Consider the following 9,553-nt stretch of genomic DNA (forward strand, 5'->3'; position numbering starts at 1 on the left):
AAAGGGAACAACGTATGTTGTTATGCGGCTTGACTGATAAAGATCTTCGTAGAATATGTAGGAGCCAATATGAGCATCCAGGTTCCGCTATTGGTTATTGATCGGAGATGTGTCTCGGTCATGTCTACATAGTTCTCGAACCCGTAGGGTCCGTTTGCTCAACGTTCGATGATGATTTGTATTATGAGTTTTTTGATTTGATGTACCGAAGGTTGTTCGGGGTCCCGGATGAGATCACGGACATGACGAAGAGTCTCGAAATGGCCGAGACGTAAAGATCGATATATTTGAAGGCTATATTCAGACATCGGAAAGGTTCCGAGTGATTCAGGTATTTTTCGGAGTACCGGAGAGTTACGGGAATTCGCCGGAGGAAGTAGTGGGCCTTAATGGGCCATACAGGAAAGGAGAGAAGGGCCTCAAGGGGTGGCCGCCCCACCATGGGCTGGTCCGAATTGGACTAGGGAGTGGGCGGCGCCCTCCTCTTTTCTTCTCCCTCTCCTCTCCTTCCTTCTTCTCCTACATGGACTAGGAAAGGGAGGAACTTACGCCTACTAGGAGTAGGAATCCTCCCTTTGGGTGCGCCCCTTGAGGCCGGCCCTCCTCCTCCTCCTCTCCTTTATATACGGGGGAGAGGGCACCCTATAGACACATAAGTTGACCTCTTAGTCGTGTGCGGTGCCCCCTCCAAAGATTTCCACCTCGATCATATTGTCGTAGTGCTTAGGCGAAGCCCTGCATCCGTAACTTCATCATCACCGTCACCATGCCGTCGTGCTGACGAACTCTCCCTCGGCCTCAGCTGGATCTATAGTTCGAGGGACATCACCGAGCTGAACCTGTGCAGATCGCGGAGGTGTCGTGCGTTCGGTACTTGATCGGTTGGATCACGAAGATGTTCGATTACATCAACCGCGTTACTTAACGCTTCCGCTATCGGTCTACGAGGGTATGTAGACACACTCTCCTCTCTCGTTGCTGTGCATCCCTAGAAAGATCTTGCGTGATCGTAGGAATTTTTTGACATACTGCATTCCCCAACAGTATTGATACTCCAAATCACTGAAGGTAACTCCTCAACCCAACAACCTGGCGTCCTCTACAAAGGGACCATAAGCCGGGGCTTTATGCCTCTCAAGGTTTCTTGATTGACTCTTTCAGCTTGACCATTGGACTGGGAGTGAGCCACTGATGAAACGTCAAGACGAATATGCTCTCGTTGACAGAATTCTTTCATAGCACCCTTGGACAGATTGGTACAATTATCATTTATGGTGCTATGAGGGTAGCCAAAATGGAAAATCACCTTTTTGAAGAATTGAACCGACGTTGCCGCACCACACTTGCTAACCGGTTCTGTTTCAACCCACTTTGTAAATTTATCAATCGCCACCAAGAGGTGGGTCTTTTTTTCCTTGGACCTCTTGAAAGGTCCCACCATATCCAGCCCTGAGACTATAAACGGCCAAGTGATTGGAATCATCTCAATTCTTGAGCCGACACATGAGTTCGTCTAGAAAATTTTTGAGAGCCATCGCACTTTCTAACCAGATCTTCTGCATTAGCATGAGCCGTTAGCCAATAAAAGCCATGACGAAAAGCCTTAGCCACGAGAGACTTAGAGCCGGCATGATGGCCACAATCTCCTTCAAGAATCTGTCTTAAAATCTCACGGCCCTCCTCAGGAGAAATACAATGCTGAAACACCGCTGTGACACTGCATCGGTGCAACTCGCCATTGACAAAGGTCATTGACTTAGACCGTTGGGTTATTTATCTGGCCAAAGTTTCATTTTAAGGTAACTCACCCCGGGTCATATAAGCCAAATATGGAATTGTCCAATCAGGAATAGCATGAAGAGCCGCCACCAATTGTGCCTCTGGGTGAGGGATAGCCAGATCCTCTTATGTTGGCAATTTTACTGAAGGATTGTGCATAATATGAAGAAAGACATTAGGTGGTACCAGCTTATGCTGAGATCCCAACCAGCTTAAAGCATCAACCGCCTCATTTTTCCCGCGATCAAGATGCTCTACTTGATAACCCTTGAAGTGACCAGCAATACCATCAACCGCCCGGCGATAAGCCGCCATGAGTGAGTCCTTGGAATCCCAAGTTCCTAAGACTTGCTGAGCCACCAAATCTGAATCGCCAAAACACCTGACCCGGCTCATGTTCATCTCTTTGGCCATCCGAAGACCGTGAAGTAATGCCTCATATTCAGCTGCATTGTTAGTATAAGAAAACATCATCCTTAAGACATAACAAAACTTATCACCTCGTGGGGAAGTCAAGATAACTCCAGTCCCCGAGCCTTCCAACTTCCTGGATCCATCAAAATGAATAGTCCAATTTGTATTATTAGGCTTTTCCTCAGGCGTCTGCAATTCTGTCCAATCATTGATAAAATCCACAAGTGCTTGAGACTTGATAGCTGTCCGAGGCATATACTTCAAACCATGAGGTCCAAGCTCAATGGCCCACTTGGCCACCCGGCCTGTAACTTATCTGTTTTCAATAATATCCCCTAAAGGAGCAGAACTGACCACAATGATGGGATGAGCAAGGAAATACTGCTTCAACTTACGACTAGCCATGAACACTCCATAAAGTAGCTTCTGCCAATGTGGGTACCTTTGCTTAGATTCAATTAATACCTCACTGACATAGTAAACTGGCCTCTGAACCGGATATTTCTTGCCCGACTCCTTCCTTTCCACAACAACCACTACACTGACAGCTCTGCTGTTAGCAGCCACATATAAAAGTATGGGCTTCTTATCAATTGGGCTGCAACAACCGATTAGATCTCACCATGAGATTCGGTCTTCATAAGGTGGTATTCAAAGCAAGGTTGTTCACGACACTGCTTTGTAGATGACTGGATTATCATGGAAGCTAAGCTATGGATTTCAATTTGAGGAGGAAGGTCGATGGGATGGGCTTTTTCATACACGCTTTGTGGTACAGGAGAGATCATGTGCCATGAGAATCGATCACATTAGTTTGAACAACACTGCAAGCATCGAGATGGTGGAGAAGCTAGATCTATTGATGACACCATGAGCACAACCATACTTGTTCCGTTGGGGTTGCGAAGTGCTCACTGTCACGCGTCAAACCAAGGTACTGTTTTTGTTGGGTAATTATTTTTGTGAGGTTTTGTGTGCCGTGATTCCGGCGTCGATGGTTTCATATCACTTATTATTGGGCAAGCCATGGTAGCAAAGCATGATGTTGTGTATTATTTTCCCACACACTCATATACTATTAAGAAGGGTAAGTTGTGCAGCCTCGTACCCATGGGTGAGGAGCATTTCATTACTTGGAGGAGAGACCATCGGAAAAGGATAAAATAAGTGGAAGATGCAAAAAAGAACATGGTTGAAGCTATTGAAATTTCGGTGGTCACCGTTCAGTCTATAGATGGAAATATTACTGAAAAAGATGATACAAAACCGAAAATGGTTTTGATTCTAGGACAAGAGGATGATATGATCGCGCATAATTTAAATACAGTAGTTGATACTGTTACGGCCACGACAAATAAAAAAAAGCTAGTTGTTGAAACTTCTATCTATCAGGACCATCACAACATGTTTGGAGGCAAGAAATACAATATATATATATATATATATATATATATATATATATATATATAGGGAAAATCCATCCTACCACCCGAGGGTAGTTACCCCACATGTCTCATATACTATCTTATGGTAGTATATATTCTACTTTATCATTTTAAGTATATTCATATATTATATATAAGATACTCCAAAGTGAGTTGCATGAAAAAATTTCAAGTTGGCCCATGATTTTTCTTATATTTGTGAAATACGTACATATTTGTACATAAAAGAGAGCATACTCAAAATATGATACATACTACCAAAAAAATAGTATATATACTACCTAAACATTCTTATATACTACATATTACGCGTACATACTCTCCGATTTGATAGATACTACATACTATATATAAAACTCAAGTGGTGGTAACTACCACTGGTGGTAGATAAAATTTGTCCTATATAGGGAAAATTCATCCTATATAGGATAGAGCTATTCTGTTACTAGTAACAGAATAATATTCTGTTACCCTCAGCGCTATAAGGCCCGATATGCAGTTTCCGAACCGATAGCCTAGAAACTAAAAAAGAAAAGAAGCCCACCCCGAACGGCACAAAATAGGAAAAAAGAAAACCCACCCCATCTTCCCCGTCTTGCCGTCGACGCCCCACATCCGGCACCCCGCCGCCGGCCACCTGACCTCCCGGCGCCCCGGCTTCTTGACCCGCCGCCAGCCACCTCACCATGCCCCTGGTTCTTTCCCTGCCACCTCCCTGCGGCCCAACTTCTTTCCTGCCTCCGGCCTCCTCCTCGCGCCCCGGCTTCTTCCCGGCCGCCGGCCTCCTCCTCGCGACCCAGCTTCTTCCCCGCTGCCGGCCTCCTCCTCTCGCCCCGGCTTCTTCCCCGTCGCCGGCCTCCTCCTCTATCCCCGGCTTCTTCCCCGCCGTCGGCCTCCTCGTCGCGTCTCGGCTTCTTCCCCGCCGGAGCGGCCAACCACAAGATCCGGTCGCCACATCCCCATGACGCCCCCAGCAACGGCGCCCGGACCTCGACACCACCTGGCTCGGGGGACCCCAAGTCCCGGCGCTGCCGACCCCTGCACTACCTCATCCGGCGACGATACGCGCCATCACTCTGCCTCGTTCTGGTGGGGGGTCCATGCCACTGCGTCAGTCCAATACTGTCGCCGCAAGCCGGTCACATCCGCAACGACCAGGCCGGCTGCCCTGCGCCTCAGCCCCCCGTATGCACGCCACCAAGTGCCTCTGTGCACTACCCCTGCCTCCCCCATCAGGTTGCAGCCCGAGCCACACGGTGCCGCATCTTGTTGAGCTAACTGCCTTGCCGTGGTTCCAGCGGTACACAGGAGGATGGATGCCCTGGTGCTGTACGTCCAGGTTGGTATTGATGCTCCGGCCAACTCCATTGATCTTCTCAATAAATGCTCCACTGCTAACTCCATATGAAGTTTTGTCAGGTTTTGATGGCGATGCTCTTCTGCTCATGACGCTGGAGCCCTAGTGCCCCACTACACATGAAACGAGAGACCTGTACAGAGGTTCACCTAAAAAAAGGCTAGCAGTTCTTCCCAAAGAGACAACAGTTCTAAGAAAAGAAGGTAGGAAAAAAAGGGTAGCTCAACGTACAAAAAATTGGAGGTTTAGAGACCACAAACAAAGACGAAAACAATTTCAGTGGCACAATCAGTTTAGTTTCTAATTTTAGTTCAGTTCAATTATTATTTTTAGTTCCGTTCAGTTCAATATTGTCAATGAACAGATACACATACAAATAAGAAATTATATTCATTTATTTGGTACAGACTTAGTTATTATTTTTGGAGACCAGAAATATCAGTTCAGTTATTTTATCATTTTGTACCGATTCCACTCATTGTATGAACTGGTGCATCACCATGGAAGTAAAAAAAGAAAGGAAACATCAGTCCAGCTACTAGACGTGGAGGTGATTTTCTATCTAAATATCCAGCAGGAGCTGCAGCTGGTGAGCGTCTGTGCCCTGCTGATTGCGTGCAAGTACGAAGAGATTTGGGCTCCAGAGGTATGTAGGTTGAATGATGGAACATCCATCCATTCTGCTGTTCGTTCGTTCATTGAGTCCGCGTTCTGATTGGTGGCTGTTTTGTGCGCCAACCTGCAGGTGAACGACTTCATATTGTTCTCCGACAACACATATACTAGGGAGCAGATTCTGAGGATGGAGAAGGCAATCCTGAACATGCTTGAGTGGAACCTGACAGTGCCCACACCTTACGTCTTCCTCGTGTGATTCGCCAAGGCCGCATCCTCCTGAGATAAGAAGAACGGCAAGGAGGTAAAAGGAACACCAGATTTTTAACAAATTCTTCAGATGTAGTACGTATCTTCCATTTTGCCAAAGCAGTGAGTCTATGTGCTGAAGTTTCTTGTGTCTTCTCTTGGATGTATTTGTCTAAATGGAGAGCACTGTCTTTTTTTTCGTGGAGCTGGCGCTGCTGTAGTATGGACAGGAATAGTGTGTTGATGTCGAGCACAACACAGAGACAAGGTTAGGGATTTTGTTTTTGTTCTAAAGTATTTATCTGCATGCATAAGTTCGAAGATTGTCGTAGAGCGAGTTCAAGTGTGGTTTTGTGAAAAAATTCTGGGTTTTGCACACCAGCCCCTTTGCTTTGCACATTGCTTGGTTATGCATGACTGCTGATGGATGCATCAAGCGTTTATATTAGTTTGATCTTGTGCAAGACTCAATTTTGTCTCGGTTTTCGTTGATGCTAGCTGGCAATACGCTCAACATTCTTGCGGCGATAGCGGCCACCACTAAGGGCATTTGCATCTAGCACTCGGCTCGACGGTTGCACACTGCCGCCATGGGCATCCACAAAGATATTAAGTAGATGTTTGTTAGTTCAGTTTTTTTATTGATTTACCTTGTTTAAGTAGTAGTGCAGCAATAAATGGTGTAGCTGTACTGAAGTTTTAGTTGCTATATGAGGAACCCAGAGGCCATTTATTTTGGTTTTCAGTTCAGCTTGTCTGTTCTTTTCGATCCGGATGCTTTATTGCGCATAATCTTGAGGAAATCCCCAAAAATCATATGTCTCATGTGAATCTTGTTCAGTTCATCAGTTCGTCGGAAAAATATATCATCTACAAAGAAGAATTGCAATCTGGTAATGTGAAGTATGTTGTAGTCTATACCTGTAGAGTGCATTTTTGTAGTGCTGGTAGTCGTGGTCACTCTTTTGTGTTAGAAACAATGGATATATATTTATATTTTGTAGTGTCAGTACTTGAGAACAAAAGGTTCAGTTTTCAAACTTTAAACAGTTCATCGCAAGCTTTAGGTGTAGCAAGACGCACGCCAATGTGTGTGTGCACTTGATGCAACTATATTGCAGTATATGAAGTTCATGCGAATTTCATGCATCAACAATCTGATAGAGAGCACCATTCTTTTTTGAATTTTGTATTTAAGAAATATCACCCTTTCTATATTTTGAACACTAGGTAGTGCTTTCTTTTCTTGTTATAGTCAAAAAGTAGTACATGTATCTAGTTATGGTGATAGTGATAATAACCAGACCAAGCTACTTCAATTGTCCGGGATAACAAGTTCATTGCACAAAAAATGCTGGGAAGTTCATATGAAGTAGGAACACCTAGGTAAAAAAGGTTTACCCAAGAAATACCTTGGCAAATTCACATGGCAGACACCTTCGAGTAAGTACAAGTTTTTTTTCCTTGGTCAACAAATCAGCGATGGTACTAATACAAATTTTCGTGTATGTGATGAATTTCTATAAAAATGTTCAATATACAACTTTTTAGCAATTCATTTTGTATAAATGAAGTATTTTAAAGTACATAACTTTTTAGGTTTTGTTGTGAACTTGTGACGTTACTGCACATGAACTTGTTGTTCTTTTGACATGAACTTGTGCATGCTAATTGGTTGTTGTTGTGTGTGTGCAGGGTACATCCAACGACAACGAGTAGGCGACAAGTGTACGTGTGAGCAGCCGGATAGTAGCATGAAGCAGTTGAGTAGCTGTCCGTGGTGAGCAGCTACTGAACTGATTCTGACACTGCAATATTAGTCCCACACAGCCTCTCAACACCCCCTGCTTGAACCTTAATAGTAAAAGCCAGTAAACCTTCACTAGCTTGTGTTGTCTGTTGTCTTATTGTACACATTATTTGTATTATCTTGGGTTTCAAGACTCTTTACTTGTTTGCTGGATATATTTAATGGTAGAATGCCCTTGCAATGAGATTTAATTGGCACTTGCTTTATATTGCAGCATAAGAACTCAGCGTGTGTGGTTGCCAATGAGCTCTCCTACACAGTGGTCGCCCATGAAAAAAAGGTTCATGTCTAGCTACATGGAGAGTTCCAAAAAACAGAATTGAGAAAGTCCAAACCTCCAAAGAAAGTTCTTTAACAGTAAAGAAAGCCTTGGTGTTTATATATTTGTGATTTGAGCTATGTGAGAGTTCATATTGTAAGATTATGGTGTTTGTTTTAAAGTTCAAACTATTAAAAGCCGTGAGGTTCACACACTGCCACGGTGAAAGTTTGTGAATTTGGTATATAAAAAAGAGAAGTGTTCATATTGTATGATTATAGTGTTTGTTCTGAAGTTCAAATTGTTAAAGCCATGAGATTCACATTGTCTTTGTAAATTTTTTTATTTTGGTAACATAAGATAGAAAAAGGATTGTAGTGTCTGTTTATAAGTTCATATTGTTAAAGCAGCGAGGTTCACACAGTTTCCTGAGAGATGTACTCTCTATACATTGATATGTTCAAGGCTAGTTTCCTGAGAGATGTACTCTTTGTGAATTTCTTTGTATTTTTGTAACCTGATGGTATCATGTTTTGTTTAAAAATGTAGGCAAGTACATGGTAGAAGAAACATAAGTTCACAGTACAAAGAATCTAGAAAGTTCAAAGATAAAAAAGTGAAAAGTTCGGAATCACGAAAAGAAGAGGTCCAGAAAAAAGAGAACATTATGAAAACTTCAAACAATATAAAGTTCATCAACAAAAAGTTCAAGTTGCAAATAGTGACATGTCCAAAACTTTGTTGCAAAAAAGTTCGTAAAACAAACATAGCATTTTTTTTTTGTTTAAATCCAATTACCTCAACTAGATAAGCTATTCAAGTTCGGAGCTAGCAACATCATTAGTTCGAACGGGAAACCAAATTTAAAAAAAACAAAAAAGGTTGACTTCTATAAGTTCAATATTTTAATTAAAAATATTGATCAGTACAAGTTAAAAACGGTGGTCCATTCGGAATAAAAGAAATGACAGAAATTCAAATTGTAAAAGTTCAAGCAAAAGAAAACCCCATGTAATTCGAATGGTAAAAGTACAAGTCATAAAATAAGAGAAGTCCAGAACATCGTTGTAAAAAATGTTTAGTTCCAAAAAATAATAAAAAACATTTTCTTTTTCAAAAAAACATCATTCAGTTCGATAATATAAACCATGCAAGTACAGGGCCGATAATACAATAACATTCAGTTCAATAATATAAACCATCCAAGTTCAGGGCTAAGATAAAGTAAACCATTGAAAATTTACGAGAAAAATATTATCTAAAAAACAGAGCAAAGTCTAGTTAGTGAAAACATGCTTAGTACAAACCCATGCAAGCATCAGTACAAGTACATTTTTTCGGAACCATTTAAAATTACTCTACAAAAAATAGATCAGTACAAACATACACATATATCAGTACGACTACTCTGTTTTTCAGACCAGAAAACAGCAGGATCCGTCATGCTGTATTCAAGATTACTCTTAAACGGTTGCGAAGTAGAGAAAACGTCCAACATGACTAAGTTTCGCATTTTTGATAGCTATCCAATGGTATGTTATTTGCCCCATTTCGACAAACTTTTTTAAAAAAACCGCGTTCAAAACCAATTTTTACCGTATTTGAATTTGTATTTAAACCATAAG

The 9,553-nt window shown here is 42.3% G+C and overlaps 1 long non-coding RNA gene across 6 annotated transcripts; it reads left to right on the plus strand.

The window, feature by feature from the left end:
* The first annotated feature begins 4,167 nt into the window (after positions 1-4,167).
* Positions 4,168-8,200, plus strand: LOC123086041 (uncharacterized). Of its 6 annotated transcripts, none has more exons than XR_006440309.1 (7): positions 4,168-4,977; positions 5,058-5,198; positions 5,570-5,641; positions 5,741-5,914; positions 6,042-6,127; positions 7,555-7,639; positions 7,884-8,200. It is a non-coding gene; the product is annotated as an uncharacterized lncRNA (long non-coding RNA). The 6 variants fall into 6 exon arrangements; XR_006440306.1 differs by having other exon boundaries at positions 5,573-5,641; XR_006440308.1 differs by having other exon boundaries at positions 5,049-5,198; positions 5,741-6,127.
* The last annotated feature ends 1,353 nt before the right edge of the window (positions 8,201-9,553 follow it).

Source organism: Triticum aestivum, chromosome 4A, assembly GCF_018294505.1.
Source record: "Triticum aestivum cultivar Chinese Spring chromosome 4A, IWGSC CS RefSeq v2.1, whole genome shotgun sequence".
In the NCBI taxonomy this organism is placed as follows: domain Eukaryota; kingdom Viridiplantae; phylum Streptophyta; class Magnoliopsida; order Poales; family Poaceae; genus Triticum; species Triticum aestivum.